Raw genomic sequence first — 16890 nt, 5'->3', positions numbered from 1 at the left:
CTGATCATTGCTTCTCTCTTTCAAATATGATGTGGATCAAGGCTCTATCTGCCCTCTCAGTTGAATGAAAAAGACTCCAGCCTATTATTTGGAAAAGAGAAGCAGAGTTCTACTAGATCAATATTTGTTCCTTAATCAACCTTAGAGAACAGATTTAGCTGATAGTGCATCTCATTGTTATTTCCAGGTCCTCGGTAGCACTGAAACTGCCTGTTGTACTTCCATAAATTATAACGGTGATTGCAATTTAAATAAATGTACTTAATTGATTACAAAGCACTTTACAGCAGCCAATGCAATTGTGAAAGGCATTATGCAAATGAATGTTCTTATATTTCTTTTTGGTTATCTAAGCAATGCTATGAAACAAAACATCACCATTCTTGAGATAGCAGGAACTGCCAATGCTGGAGAATCTGAGATAACATGGCGTGAAGCTGGATGAACACAGCAGGCCAAGCAGCATCAGAGAGCCCGAAAAAATGAGTAAGGGTCTCGACCTGAAACGTCAAACTTTCCTGCTCCTCTGATGCTGCTTGAACTGCTGTGTTCATCCAGCTTCACGCTGTGTTATCACTATTCTTAAGGTGCATTCACACTACAACTGTAACATTGCAAAATCACTGCACTTGTAATGTAATTGCAGATCTGGGTTTCAAACACGCTTTGATAATTCAATTCCTGACATTCATTAATAATAAATACAGTTCATTTTCTTGTGCTCAGAAAACCGATTTACAGCTGCACACATCTTCTAAAATCCAGGATTTGCACCAGAGCATTGGATTATCAGTCCTTCCAACTTGTTCTGTTTGACCGAGTTATCTGAAAAACATTTGAAAGAGATAGGTATCTGCAATATGCAATGTTACATGAAGATGCAGAATGAGTTTTAGATGTTAGGAGTCAGTAGACTGGAGAACAAGTTATCCTGATTAAATAAGGCAACAATAAATGAACTGGAGTATTTATTTTGATTGCACGATGTGTATGTAACAGTTTCGAAGCAGGCTTTTTTTTGAGTGAAAGGAGTCTCCGATTTAAGGCTTTTCTTCACATTGTATCCTAAGCAAATTTTCAAACAGAACTATAATTGCTTCAATGCCTGGAGTATTGTGTGTAGTTCTGGTTACCACACTATAAGAAGAATAGGATTGCATGCTGAAGTGGGTGGAAAGGAGATTTATCAGACGTTGCCTGGGATGAGTAATTTCAGCAATGAAGAAAGGCAGGATAATTTTGGGTTGTTCTCTTTGGAGTACAGAAAAATGAGGCGTTCTGATAGAGATGTATAAGGGGCATGGACAGGGCGAATAGGAATCAGCTGCTCCCCCAAATTAAAAAGTCAATATCAAGGAGGTATAATTTTTTAAATGAAAGGCAAGAGATTTAGAGGTGATTTGAGGAAAACCCATTTCACCTAGTGGGGTGGGGGGTGGGGGTGTGGGTGGGGGGGTGGTGGGGGCACGGTGCCTGGAATGCACTGCCTGGGAGGATAGTTAAGGCAAGAAACCTCACAATGAGCACTGGAAGTGTCATATATTCAAGGCTATAAGCCCAGAGGGACCAGTGTAAGTAATAATGTATTTTTGGTGGTACAGACTCAATGGGCCAAATGGCCTCTTTGGTGATATATGATTCTATCAACATTGACTTCCCTTCCCCACATCCTTATTTTTCAGAAAACATATGTTTTGGGCAATTCTTGTTTTGATCATGCTTTCCTGAAGTGGCCTTACTTTGCAAAGGACAGAGACATTTACCAATAGCAGAATTGTGATTTTGATAAATGCTAATTATATTCGGCCATATCTTTTCTTGCATGCCAAATATTGCTGTTTCAATTACAGCACTGGGGCAACTTATAGCCAGATAAGCAATGAAAATACGTACTGCCTTGAAATACATGCACTCTTATTTATAGATGTAAATTCAAAATAAATTTGAGCTAATCACAAACAGATTTTAAAGGAAACGCAGAATACTACAACACAGCAGAATATTATTTGATTCATCGTGCACTCTCCAAAGCTTCTTTCAGTTTGTTCCTTTTCCTTACACTTTCTCAACAGCCCACAATATTTTCTCCTTCAAACATTTATCCAATTTATTGAATTTGCTTCCATCATTTTCAGGTTAAGTGTATTTCCAATCATAACAACTCACTATATGAGACTCAGCAGGTCTGACAGTGGAGAGAAAAACATAATGTGGAAGCTATGGAGCGGGTACGGAAAAGGTTTACCAGGATGTTGCCTGGTGTGGGGGATTTTAGCTATCAAGAAAGGTTGGACAGATTGGGCTTATTTTCATTGGATCACAAGAGGTTGAGGGGTGACCTGGTAGAAGTTTGTAAGATTGTGAATGGCATGGATAGACTGGAAAATATGAGGCTTCTGTTCAAGATGCAGGTGTCAATTACTAGGTGCGAGGGGGGATGTTTAAAAAAGATGTGCGAGGCAAGTTTTTCACGTAGAGGGTGGTGAGTGCCTGGAATGCACTGCCAGAGGAGGCGGTGGAAGCAGACAGAATTGCAGCATTCAAGAAATACCCTGGAGGAATATATGAACTGGAAGGGTATAGAGGGATTTGAATCTTTTAAGTGAAGACAGGTTTAATATGGAGGAGCAAAATGTGTTGGCACAATCTTGGAGGGCCAAAAAGCCAGTTCCTGTACTGTTCTTTGTTCTTTGTTCTTTGTTGTCAGTTCTTCCTGCCTCTTTGTTGACCTTGGTTTGAATGAAGTGGCTAAAGGCTGGTTAAGGACAGTAGATAAAAGAAATAGTGAAGTAGGCTGCATCAAAAAAGAATTGTTAAACACTTTTGGCTTCTGAGTAATTATTCCAATTAAAGCTGAAAGACATTTTTACAAATAGTCATCCAGAAATTTGTAGTTTAATCATTCTTTCAGATTCCAATATCAAACATGTACTGTACAACGTGGTCTGATAATATCATGTTACAATGTTTTATGACACAAATGATCATTTAGAGATTGTAAAAGAGGTGATAAATATGAGTTTTCATGTTATATGCTGCCATGATAGAAACAGAAAATGCTGGGGAGTCTCAGCATCTGTGGGGATAGAAAGAGAGTTAATGATTTAAGTCAAATATGACTGTACCCTGGTAGTGCTGATCTAAACTATATCTAATCCTTAATCATGACATGACCTTTTTAATCACGTACTCGAAATCCTCATATTTTCAAAATTTTTCAACCGCATGCAAAGAAGTTAGCATTGAATACAAAATAAATTTGTGCACACTTAGTTATCCAAAAGTAACTGAAAGATATGAACATGGAAAGGGTTGTCTGCAGCCAAGCTTAGACTGCAGTTTGTACCTAATGCAATGAGCTATAAATAAAGTTAACCACTAAAGGTCTTTCAATTATCGTTGAACAAACAAACAATACATCCAGATTTGTCATTGTATATCTTATAATCACTGTTGCAGAGAATGAGATAAAAAGTGAAATTTTGCATCTTTTTTACACCGACTAAATGATAATTTAGGGTGAATCATAGCAATATTTTATTATCAGATTGTTTTACAATATTATCTCGATCCCAAGATGTGAATGAATGGTCAGAATCCATGTTTGAAGGTGATCATTTCTAAGGAAATGTATTTACTGAACCTCTTTATTCACTTGAAAAAGGGCAAGCATATTGGATGCATAAGAATTAGTTTACAAATCTTTCATTTATGGTGAAATGTATGAACTAAATACTACGAGATTCCTAAGTCTTAGGAAAGGACATGCTTATGCCAGCGGAATGCCTCATCACTCCATGTTACAGTATTTTAATGTTTGAAAAGTAGCTGGAGCGCTGTTATTTTGGGCAAAACATCCTTCTGTGTGATTGTCATATGAAGTAGCATTCAAGTAACGTTCTGATTCTTCACACTGCCCATAGCTTCCATACATTTTGTCAGTAAAGCAAAATTTCATATTGTACAAAGCAGAAGATTACACCAGATATTTACTCTCATACGATCTCACATATAAATCTTGATAAGAGAAATTGACACTCAGTGCTCACACATCTCCGTTGTAGGACAATTCCGTGGAATCTATTTCTTCTTTCAGCCTGAGTGCTTAAAACAGCTGCCACCACTTTATCTACATATCCTAATGAAGCACATATGTCTCAATGCAATGAGTTCAGAGCTTGGAGCCGTATTGTCCCTTCATAAGACATGATGAATAGTGCTAGTACTAATATTGTGATGATAAATGAAGCTAAGTGTACCTAATCTGAAGTAAGCTAAGTGGATCAGGATTTTCCCAGTAATAGAACTAAAGCTATCACTTTAGTGCTGTTATCAGTGGTAGTGGAGTTGCAGATATAGTTCTAAATGAATTCCTACTGGCAGCCATGTTGGATGCATCTGACGCTAGATTCTGATAAGCACAAAAAGAGCTTTATGCACTAATGGGCTCTGAATTGTTTAGCAATCCTATCTCTCCATGCAGACTTCTAATGATATGTGTCTGGTTGGTACTTGTGCCACAAGAGAAAAAGCACACAAACAATGGGATTTAACCTTTTAACAGAAACAAACATCCTACTTTCTCTTGTATTGAGTTTGCTTCTCCTACATTTATTAACATACTCTTGCTAATGTTTCCTTTTAATAGTAAATCAAGGTGGACTTACACACATTTAAAAATCATTATATCACATGTATCATTATCAGGGACTGTAACACATGGATATATTGAATGGCATCTGTTTTGCATTTGATCAATCTACTCTGGTTCACTAAATCCCTCAACATGACTGTTAGATATTTACTGTTAGGTAATGTAGGCTTGTCCTTTCCCCAATATTATAAAACGCATCAGCTGAGATTCCATTCCTTCATGGGATGTGGATATTGTTGACCAGGCCAGCATTTGTTGCTCATCTGTAATTGCCTCTTGAACTGAGGGCAGTTAAGAATCAACCACATTACTGTGGATCCAGAGTTCCATGTAAACCAGAGCAGTCAAAAATGGTTCATGTCCTACCGTGCAGGGCACTAGTGAACCAGGTGAGTTTTACAACATAAGTGGCGGTCACCATTTCTGAAGCTAGTTTTACGTTCCAGATTTATTAATCAAATTCAAATTCCATCAGCTGTCATTGTGGAAGATTTGAACCCACATCTCCACCCTCAGGTACACTAGCCCAGTGACAATCTTACAATGGCTCCTGTTGTTACACAGACATGCAGTCATCGAGGTCCACAGCCCAGAAAAAGACCCTTTGGTCCATCAGGTCTGTACCAGTCAAAAACCTAACTATTCTAATCTCATTTTCCAACACTTGGGCTATACCTGTGTACTCCTTAGGGCGAGGGCAAGCAGAGTGAGGAGAGTGGGGCAAGCAGTGTCTGACTCAATAATAAAGGCAATATCAGGAAAATTAAAACTGACCTTTTGGTGGGTGATGTTGAATGGTCCCTATGAAGGCCATTGGTATGGCAGGTAATTGACTACAGCATTCCCATTGTAATGAAACTTTACCGAAATGGGAATAAAACAGATTTTGGACCCTGCTTTGTTTACACAATACATCCCATGCTGAAATAATTCCATAGAAGCTAGTATCCCATCACCAAGTCACCCTTTATTGAAAGGTGAAGAGTTCTTGACGCTGATCCAGCTCCCTCAGAGTGAGCAGAACCCCTGACACTCCTGTTTATACCTCTCAGCAAGAGCTCTCTGATTGGAACAGGTTAACAGCCCCAGTCAGAGAACTCATATTGTATGAGGTCTACCTGGCTGACCTTATTACAATCACTATATACACCTTTCTCAGGCATGTTCCTTTAGTTCTTACCGAACCACACTCAGGAATACAGTCAGAAAAAGTTTGTACAAGCCTTGCTAACAAAGTGTGGAGCTGGATAAACACAGCCAGCCAAGACGCATCTCAGGAGCACAAAAGCTGACGTTCCGGGCCTAGACCCTTCATCAGAAAAGGGGGAGGGCGAGTGGGTTCTGAAATAAATAGTGAGGGGGGGGGAGGCAGATCGAAGAGGGATAGAGGAGAAGATAGGTGGAGAGGAGACAGACAAGTTAAAGGCGCGGGGATGGAGCCTGTAGAGGTGAGTATAGGTGGGAAGGTAGGGAGGGGATAGGTCAGTCCAGGGAGGACGGACAGGTCAAGGAGGCCAGATGAGGTAGGTAGGTAGGAAATGGAGGTGCAGCTTGAGGTGGGAGGAGGGGATAGGTGAGAAGGAGAACAGGTTAGGGAGGTGGGGACGAGCTGGGCTGATTTTGGGATGCGGTAGTGGGAGGGAGATTTTGAAGCTTGTGAAATCCACATTGATACAGTTGTGCTGCAGCATTCCCAAGCAGAATATGAGTTGCTGTTCCTGCAACCTTCGGGTGGCATCGTTGTGGCACTGCAGGAGGCCCAGGATGGACATGTCATCTGAGGAATAGGAGGGGGAGTTGAAATGGTTTGCAACGGGGAGGAGCAATTGTTTATTGTGAACTGAGCACAGGTGTTCTGCAAAGCGGTCCCCAAGCCTCCGCTTGGTTTCCCCAATGTAGAGGAGGCCACAACAGGGAGAGCGGATACAGTATACCACATTGGCAGATGTGCAGGTGAACACCTCTACAAACCTAAGATAATAAAATGTGAGGCTGGATGAACACAGCAGGCCAAGCAGCATCTCAGGAGCACAAAAGCTGACGTTTCGGGCCTAGACCCTTCATCAGAGAGGGGGATGGGGGGAGGGAACTGGAATAAATAGGGAGAGAGGGGGAGGCGGACCGAAGATGGAGAGTAAAGAAGATAGGTGGAGAGAGTGTAGGTGGGGAGGTAGGGAGGGGATAGGTCAGTCCAGGGAAGACGGACAGGTCAAGGAGGTGGGATGAGGTTAGTAGGTAGCGGGGGGTGCGGCTTGGGGTGGGAGGAAGGGATGGGTGAGAGGAAGAACCGGTTAGGGAGGCAGAGACAGGTTGGACTGGTTTTGGGATGCAGTGGGTGGGGGGGAAGAGCTGGGCTGGTTGTGTGGTGCAGTGGGGGGAGGGGATGAACTGGGCTGGTTTAGGGATGCAGTAGGGGAAGGGGAGATTTTGAAACTGGTGAAGTCCACATTGATACCATATGGCTGCAGGGTTCCCAGGCGGAATATGAGTTGCTGTTCCTGCAACCTTCGGGTGGCATCATTGTGGCAGTGCAGGAGGCCCATGATGGACATGTCATCAAGAGAATGGGAGGGGGAGTGGAAATGGTTTGCGACTGGGAGGTGCAGTTGTTTGTTGCGAACTAAGCGGAGGTGTTCTGCAAAGCGGTCCCCAAGCCTCCGCTTGGTTTCCCCAATGTAGAGGAAGCCGCACCGGGTACAGTGGATGCAGTATACCACATTGGCAGATGTGCAGGTGAACCTCTGCTTGATGTGGAATGTCATCTTGGGGCCTGGGATGGGGGTGAGGGAGGAGGTGTGGGGACAAGTGTAGCATTTCCTGCGGTTGCAGGGGAAGGTGCCGGGTGTGGTGGGGTTGGAGGGCAGTGTGGAGCGAACAAGGGAGTCACGGAGAGAGTCCACTGATGTCCATTTCAAGCCCACCGACTCCCACAGCTACCTAGAATACACCTCCTCCCACCCACCCTCCTGCAAAAATTCCATCCCCTATTCCCAATTCCTCCGCCTCCGCCGCATCTGCTCCCACGATAAGACATTCCACTCCCGCACATCCCAGATGTCCAAGTTCTTTAAGGACCGCAACTTTCCCCCCACGGTGATCGAGAACGCCCTTGACCGCGTCTCCCGCATTTCCCGCGACACATCCCTCACCCCCCGCCCCCGCCACAACCGCCCCAAGAGGATCCCCATCGTTCTCACACACCACCCTACCAACCTCCGGATACAACGCATTATCCTCCGACACTTCCGCCATTTACAATCCGACCCCACCACCCAAGACATTTTTCCATCCCCTCCCCTGTCTGCTTTCCGGAGAGACCACTCTCTCCGTGACTCCCTTGTTCGCTCCACACTGCCCTCCAACCCCACCACACCCGGCACCTTCCCCTGCAACCGCAGGAAATGCTACACTTGTCCCCACACCTCCTCCCTCACCCCCATCCCAGGCCCCAAGATGACATTCCACATCAAGCAGAGGTTCACCTGCACATCTGCCAATGTGGTATACTGCATCCACCGTACACGGTGCGGCTTCCTCTACATTGGGGAAACCAAGCGGAGGCTTGGGGACCGCTTTGCAGAACACCTCCGCTCAGTTCGCAACAAACAACTGCACCTCCCAGTCGCAAACCATTTCCACTCCCCCTCCCATTCTCTTGATGACATGTCCATCATGGGCCTCCTGCACTGCCACAATGATGCCACCCGAAGGTTGCAGGAACAGCAACTCATATTCCGCCTGGGAACCCTGCAGCCATATGGTATCAATGTGGACTTCACCAGTTTCAAAATCTCCCCTTCCCCTACTGCATCCCTAAACCAGCCCAGTTCATCCCCTCCCCCCACTGCACCACACAACCAGCCCAGCTCTTCCCCCCCACCCACTGCATCCCAAAACCAGTCCAACCTGTCTCTGCCTCCCTAACCGGTTCTTCCTCTCACCCATCCCTTCCTCCCACCCCAAGCCGCACCCCCCGCTACCTACTAACCTCATCCCACCTCCTTGACCTGTCCGTCTTCCCTGGACTGACCTATCCCCTCCCTACCTCCCCACCTACACTCTCTCCACCTATCTTCTTTACTCTCCATCTTCGGTCCGCCTCCCCCTCTCTCCCTATTTATTCCAGTTCCCTCCCCCCATCCCCCTCTCTGATGAAGGGTCTAGGCCCGAAACGTCAGCTTTTGTGCTCCTGAGATGCTGCTTGGCCTGCTGTGTTCATCCAGCCTCACATTTTATTATCTTGGAATCTCCAGCATCTGCAGTTCCCATTATCTCTCACCTCTACAAACCTTGCTACTTTGCTTTTCTGCTTGTGTTTCAAGCGTGATTCAGCTTCCAAGCCAGTAACCTTATGGGTCCCCTCAATATTGCTTAATTAGATCCAGTTAACATTGGCCCTGTCTTTGTGAGCGATACGTTTGCTCACCAGGTCTACTTTGGAGTGCTTTTGGCTTTCGAAAAATTATCTTATTTTATCCTATTCTGCTTCTTGTTCTCTAGGCTTCGCGAAGCACATCTGGATGGACTTGGCCAAACTAAATTCATCGAAGACCAGTTCCACGCATCAGAAAGCAAAAACCAATGTTATGCCACCACTTTGAAACAGAAATGTGATTGAAAAATGTCGTTGATCTGCCTTAGTCCAGAGTGAAGAATGCTACCAGATGAATGGAATGGGATAAAAGATTAAATAAATCAAAAGGCCATAATTGAGCTGGCGTTGATAAATATTGAAAATGGAAAAGTGTCAAGGAATTGAGCAGTCTTGAGACCCTGAAAACAAGTAAGTTACAATCAGAGATGTTGTCATCAATCTTGGTTTCCGCCTAGTAAGGATTCTGGTCTGTTTGCAAGCGAAAGGATAATGTTTCAACACGTCACACCACCAGCTCTTTCTAAAATAAATCCTTGTCAGCTGAGTGAGCAGATCAAGAGGAACACTGTGTAAAACCACGTGCATTGAAACCAAAGGAAAGGATTGAATATTCACTTCTGTGTTGCTCTAGCCTATTTTTGTATATCCTCCCAATGTCATCTAAGTTCAATCAACCACAAAGCAATTTACCGTATCGGTTTTGAAGAATATTTTATGCCAGCAAATGCCTTGTGTCTTTCGGAATTGAATCTGAAATAATTTTCCAGACTTCTTAGAAGCCGGGAGACCTGAGAGCAATGTTTTGAAAATATGTTGTGCTTGTGTAATGAGATGTTGCATTGAGTTTAAAAATCCCAATATTACTGAAATGAAAAGAAATCATACACTGACCTTGAAATCTTTGTTATTCTTGTTGTCCAGCTTGTCTTTATATAACCCTCCAGTAAAGCAAGCTTAAGTTATCCAATATGTAATTTTCTAAATATATTTGTTTTTGAAAACAATTTCACTGTACCAGTTGTTAATATGAGGGGCATCAAATTTGAAGTTTTGGGCACTTTTCAGTTGAATGAACAGAGCACAAAGTATGTTATTTTATTAATAGGGCATGAAGCAGCTCTTCAACTGCTGCAACAATGTCAAGACTAATTGCAGGGGAAGGAGCAAATAAAATTTTTCCAACCCAACATCATTGGAGGTAATATGCTTTGCTATTTTACCATGCCAGTCATTCGCAATACATTGTGTGTTCTTCAGCATAAAATGAATTAGTTTCTGATGCTGGAGGAAGGGGTAATTAGTACATCTATTTACTGCCAAATGCATGCTATGCTATTTCTGTATTCCACTACACAAGGGTATAATAAAGAACTAGTTAGAACACCAATTTTATTTTCGCACTGGTTGACCTTAACTGAATCCTCGGTTTACATTGTTGCCATGTTAGGAGCTAAGAGACAAAAGGAAGTCAACTATCCTAAAGCATCTATATGGCTGGAATATTCTGGGCAATTCTGGGCACAGATGTGTTGGAAGGCTATTAGGTCATTAGGAAGGGTGCAGAGGAGATTTACCAGGACACTACCAAACACAAAAGATTTTAGTTATTTGGAGAGATGGGAAACAGGGTTCTTAGTAAGTTCAGACGGAAAGGGGTAATTTGAGAGATGTTCAAAATCTTTAAGGGTTTTGATAGAGTACATACGGAGTAACTGTATCCAAAGGCACAAGAATTAATAACCAAAGAGAACAAATGTAAAGTGATCGGCAAGGAAATTAGAGGCGACGTGAGGTGAAAGTGATCTACTCAGTGAGCTGTTATAATCAGGAATGGGCTGAAAGGGCAGCACAGGCTGTTAGCCATTTGTAAGTACAGGAAATGTTCGTATAACAGGTACTTAAAGTTACATCTCTGTATGATATTGTGTTCATAAGTCATAGAGCCATAGAGATGTGCAGCATTGAAACAAACCCTTCGGTCCAACTTGTCCATGCTGACCAGATATCCTAAATTAATCCAGTCTCATTTGCCAGCATTTAGCCCATATCCCTCTAAACCCTTCCTATTCATGTACCCATCCAGATGCCCTTTAAATGTTACTATTGTACCAGCCTCCACCACTTCCTTGAACAGTTCATTCCATACACACACCACCTGATGTGCGAAAATGTTGTGCCTTGGGCCCCTTTTAAATCTTTCCCCTTTCATCTTAAACCTGTGCCCTCTAGTTTTGCAGTCCCCCACCTCAGGGAAAAGACTTTGTCTATTTACCCTATCCATGCCTCTCATGATTTTATAAACCTCTATAAGGTCACCCCTCAGTTTCCAACGCTCCACAGAATATAGCCCCAAGTCTATTCAACTTCTTCCTATAACTCAAACTCTCCAACCCCAGCAACATTCTTTAAAATCTTTTCGGAATCCTTTCAAGTTTAATAACATCTTTCCTACAGCAGGGAAGTCAGAACTGAACACAGTTTTCCAAAAGCAGCCTAACCAATGTCCTGTACAGCTGCAACATGACCTCCCAACTCCTACACTCAATGCACTGACCAATAAAGGCAAGCATACCAAATGCCTTCTTCACTGTCCTATTTACCTGGAACTCCACCTTCAAGGAACAATGAACCTGCACTCTAAGGTCTCTTTGTTCAGCAACACTCCTCAGGACCTTACCATTAAGTGTACAAGCCCTGCCCTGATGTGCCTTTCCAAAATGCAGCACCTCACATTTATCTAAATTAAACTCCATCTGTGACGCCTTGGCCCCTTGGCACATCTGATCAAGATCCCATTGTACTCTGAGGTAACCTTCTTCAATGTCCACTACACCTCCAATTTTGATATCATCTACAAACTTACTAACCATTCCTTCTATATTCATACCCAAATCATTGATATAAATGACAAAACGCAGTGAACCCAGCACCAATTCTTACAGTATGCTACTGGTCACTGGCCTCCAGTCTGAAAAACAGCCCTCTAGTCTAAAAAACGGGATGTTGATCAGATGGGCCGATGGGCTGAGGAGTCACAGATGGAGTTTAATTTAGATAAATGTGAGGTGCTGCATTTTGGAAAGGCATCAGGGCAGGGCTTGTACATTAATGGTAAGGTCCTGTCTCTTACCTTCAAGCCATTCTTGTATCCAAGTGGCTATCTCTCCCTAGATTCTATGTGATCTAAACTTGTTAATCGTTCTACCATTTGGGACCTTGCCGAAAGCGTTGGTGAAGTCTATATAGGCAACATCCACCACTCTGCTTTCATCAATCTTCTTTGTCACTTCTTCAAAAAAACTCAATCAAGTTATTGAGAACGACACAGGGCCCCATAAAGATCAACATAGCCGTCTGTGTGCGGAACTTCAGGAGGTGGGTCAGATACTAAACAAATCTTTTTAGTTCATATTTATTGTGGAGAATGATACGGAAGATAGAGAACCTGGAGAAATAAACAGTGACATTTTGAAAAGTGTCCATATTGCAGAGGAGGAGGTGCCGGATGCCTTAATATGCAGGAAGGTGGATAAATCCCCAGGACCTGATCAGATGTATCCCTGGACTTTGCAGGACACTAGGGAAGTGGGCCCCTTGCTGAGATATTTGTACCATTGATAGCCACTGGTGAGGTGCCGGAAGACTGGAAGGTGGCTAATGTGGTGCTGTTATTTAAGCAAGGTGGTAAGGAAAAGCCAGGGAACTTTCGACCAGTGAGTCTGATGGGTCAGTGAAGGGTAAATTGTTGGAGAGGATCCTAATAAACAGGACCTACATGTATATGGAAGTCAAGGACTGATTAGAGATAGTCAACATGGTTTTACGTGTGAGAATTGGATAATTCTTGAAATGGAAAACCTTCCAGGTTACAGGGGAAGTACAGGGAGAGGGAGTAAGCAGATTGCTCTTTCAACAAGCCAGCCTAGGCCCTCATGGCCAAATGGCCTTCTACTACTTCTCATTCTGTAATTTTTTTTTGTTGTACACCATTACTACTCTATTCCTGCTCCACTGTTATGGCCTTCCATTGGGAAGTTCCAGCACTCGCCCCAACCATATCCATGACCAGGTTGGGATCATAGAACGTGCACAGGGCTCCCAAAACCCCTGTCCGAACTTCACCACTGTGGATTCAAGGGAATATTACTAAATTGGATCTGGCACTTGCTTTTCAACAGAAGACAGAGAATGGTGTGTGATGAGGAATATCCTCCCCTGGAGACATATTCTCCAGAGCACCCTAGGGAACTGTGTTAAGGCCTTTACTCTTATTGGCATACATAACTGACCTTCACAACAGGTTAAAATAAAAACATGGTGTGACTATTTTCAGAAGACTGTGTGGCTTATGCTTAAGGTAAAAGTAAAGATCATGCCAATCATGGCAGCATGATCTTCTGGATTTACAAAAGTGACAAGACCAATGGGCAGTCCCATTCAATGCAAAAAAAATGCAATGTCTTGTGTGGTACCACAGAAAGCATGCACCAATAGACAGTTTTATATTCTGTAATCAAATTCTCTACTGAGTTAAAATACAAACATACCTGGAAGTTAAAAACAATCTTCAGTAGGAATTCCACACTCAGCACTTAACTCCCAAAGCAAACAAGATTTTCTTGCATTTCTAAGGAGGAATCTACAGTATTGTGACAAAAATATCACACTTATAATTCACTAAGCATGTGTATATCCAATTTGAGAATAATCAAGATCTGTGTACGGAATCCTTATCTGGTGAGAGATTGAAATAAGATTGATACAGGGGAATGTAGCACTGACAGCCAGGTTTCTAGAACTGAGACTGGATCTCATGTAATGAGGGGTATGTCAAGTTCCAAGTGAATGGTTTTGCAGCAAACAGTGAGACATCAGAACGGTATGTTGCCTCCCTGAAGCCAGGAGTAAAGATATCTCAGAGAGGGTGCAGAATATTCTCAGAGGGGTGAGGAACCAGCGGGAGATTGTTGTACGCATTAAACCTCATGAAATAGGAAGTGAGAAGAACGAGATTCTGGGGAGAGGATACAGGAAATTAGGCAGGAGTTTAAAAAGTAGGACGTTGAGGATTACTCCCAGTGCCACAAGCTAGTGAAGGTAAGAATAGGAGGATAGAGCAAATGAGTGCGTTGCTGAGGAGCTGGTGCAGGGAAGAAGAATATACATTTTTGGATCATTGGAATCTCGTCTAGGGTTGAAGTGATCAGTATATGAAGGACAGACTGCATCTAAATTGGAAGGGACTGATATACTGGCAGGGAGTTCCGTTGGACCTGCTCAGGGGGATTCAAACTACTAATGGGGGGGTGTGCATGGGATCCAGGGAGATAGTGAGGAAAGAGATCAGGCTGGTACACTTAGAAAAAGGAGTAAGTCAAACAGGCAGGGCAGGCAGGCACAAAGCAGAGAATGAGGTAGGACTGATAAATTAAACTGCATTCATTTCAATGCAAGAGGCCTCATAGGTAAGGCACATGAACACAGGGCACACTTGGGAACATGAGACTGGGATATCATAACAAATACAGAGACACGGCTCAGGGATGGACAGGGCTGACAGCTTAATTTTCCAGGGTATAGACGGTATAGGAAGGGTGGAAGGTGGAAGGGGGACGGCAAGAGAGGAGGTGGAGTTGCATTTTTCAATACAGTTGTATTTAGGGGGGATATTCCTGGGAATGCATCCAGGAGGGCTTTTAGATGGAACTGAGAAATAAGAAAGGGATGATCACTTTCTTGGAATTGTACTATAAACACCCCAACTGTCAATGGGAAATTGATATACAGATTTGTAAGGAGATCTCAGTTATTAGTGCAAATAATAGAGTGGCTATGGTAGGGGATTTTAACTTTCCAAACACAGGCTAGGACTGCCATTGTGTTAAGGGCTTGGATGGAGAGGAACTTGTAAAGTGTGTACAAGAAAACTTTCTTATTCAGTGTGTGGATGTACCTACTGAAGACAGTGCAAAACTTGGCCTGCTCTTTGGAAATAATGATGTGTAAGTGGGGAGCACTTCGGGGCCAGTGACCTTAATTCTACCAGTTTTAAAATAGTGTTGAAGAGGGATAGACTGGATCTAAGTTAAAGTTCTAAATTGGAGGAAGGCCAATTCTGACGGTATTAGGCAGAAACTTTCAAAAACTGATGTTCACAAGTAAAAGGACAGCTGGAAAATGGGAAGCCTTCAAAAATGAGATAACGAGAGACCAGAGACAGTATGTTTCTGTTAGTGTGAAGGACAAGGCTGGTAGGTGTAGTGAATTCTGGATGACTAGAGAAATTGAGGTTTTGGTCAAGAATAAGAAGAAGGCATATGTCAGGTGTGGAGATCAGCACAGATCGACAGAATCCCTAGAAGCAAAAGCAGTTGGAGTATACTTAAGCGGGAAATCAGGAGGGCTAAAAGCAGATATGAGCTAGGCAAATAGGGTTAAGGACAATCCAAAGGGATTCTACAAATACCTCAAGAGCAAAAGGGTAGTAGGGAGACAATAGGGCCCCTTAAAGATCAGCAAGGCCACTTATGCATGGAACTGCAGGAGATGGGGGAGATAGTTAACAAATATTTTGCATCAGTGTTTGCTGTGGAGAAGGATATAGAAGATAAAGAATGTAAGGAAATAAATGGCAACCTCCTGAGAAATGTTTACATTACTGAGGAGGAGGTGCTGAACATCTTAAAACGCATAAAGGTGGATAAATCCCAGGACCTGATCAGGTGTACCCTAGAACTCTGTGGGGAGCGAGGGAAGTGATTGCTGGACCCCTTTGCTGAAGTATTTGTATCATCAATAGCCACAGGTGAGGTGCCGTAAGACTGGAGGTTGGCTGACATGGTGTCACTATTTAAGAAAGGTTGTAAGGAAAACCCAAGGATCTGTAGATTGGTGACCCTGACATCAGTCATGGGCAAGTTGTTGGAGGGAATCGTGTGGGACAGGATGTACATATATTTAGAAAGGCAAAGAGTGATAAATGATACTCAACATGGTGTTATGCATGGGAAATTGTGTCTCATTAACTTGAGTTTTTTGAAGAAGCAACAAAGAGAAATGATGATGCTAGAGTGGTGGATGTGATCTCTATGGATGCTTGACAAGGTTCCGCATGCTAGACTGGTTAGCACGGTTAGATCACACAGAATGGAGAGAGAGCCAGCTACTTGGATACAGAACTGGCTTGAAGGTTGAAGACAGAGGGTGGTGGTGGAGGGTTGCTTTTCAGACTGGAGGCCTATGGCCAGCGGTGCGCTGGTAGGATTGGTGCTGGGTCTCCTGCTTTCTATCATTTTTATAAATGATTTGGATGTGAACATGAGAAGAATGGTAAGTAAATTTGCAGATGACATCAAAATTGGAGGTGCAGTGCCAAATGAAGAAGGTTAGCTCAGAGTACAACAGGATCTTGATCAGATGGGCCAGTGGGCCGAAGTATGGCTGATGGAGTTAAATTTAGACAAATATGAGATGCTGCATTTTGGAAAGGCAAATCAGGGCAGGACTTAGACAATTAATAGTAATATTCCAGGGAGTGTTGCTGAACAAAGAGACCTTGAAGTGCAGGTTCATAGTTCCTTGACAGTGGAGTCGCAGTTTGATAAGATAGTGAAGAAAGCATTTGGTAAGCTTGCATTTAGTGGTCAGTGTATTGAGTGTAGGAGTTGGGAGGCCATGTTGTGTCTGTACAGGACATTGGTTAGGCACTTTCGGAATACCGCATGCCATTTTGGTCCTCCTGCTATAGGAAGGATGTTGTGGAACTTGAAGAGATCAAAAAACATTAACAAGGATGTTGCTGGGGTTGGAAGGTTTTTGAGCTACAGGGAGAGACTGAATAGGCTGAGCTTTTTTTACTGGA

The 16890-nt window shown here is 43.2% G+C and overlaps 1 protein-coding gene across 1 annotated transcript in view; it reads right to left on the bottom strand.

The window, feature by feature from the left end:
• Nucleotides 1-718: 718 nt before the first annotated feature.
• LOC125456201 (protein FAM78B) overlaps nucleotides 719-16890 on the bottom strand; it is a 55711-nt gene continuing 39539 nt past the window's right edge. Inside the window, exon 3 of the transcript XR_009446051.1 lies at nucleotides 719-825. The gene's annotated coding sequence lies outside the window, so the exon portion shown is untranslated. The remainder of the gene's footprint in view (nucleotides 826-16890) is intronic.

Source organism: Stegostoma tigrinum, chromosome 8 (genome assembly GCF_030684315.1).
Source record: "Stegostoma tigrinum isolate sSteTig4 chromosome 8, sSteTig4.hap1, whole genome shotgun sequence".
Lineage (NCBI taxonomy): Eukaryota > Metazoa > Chordata > Chondrichthyes > Orectolobiformes > Stegostomatidae > Stegostoma > Stegostoma tigrinum.
The sequence above is the reverse complement of the archived record's forward strand: the minus strand, read 5'-3'. Positions and strand labels throughout refer to the sequence as shown.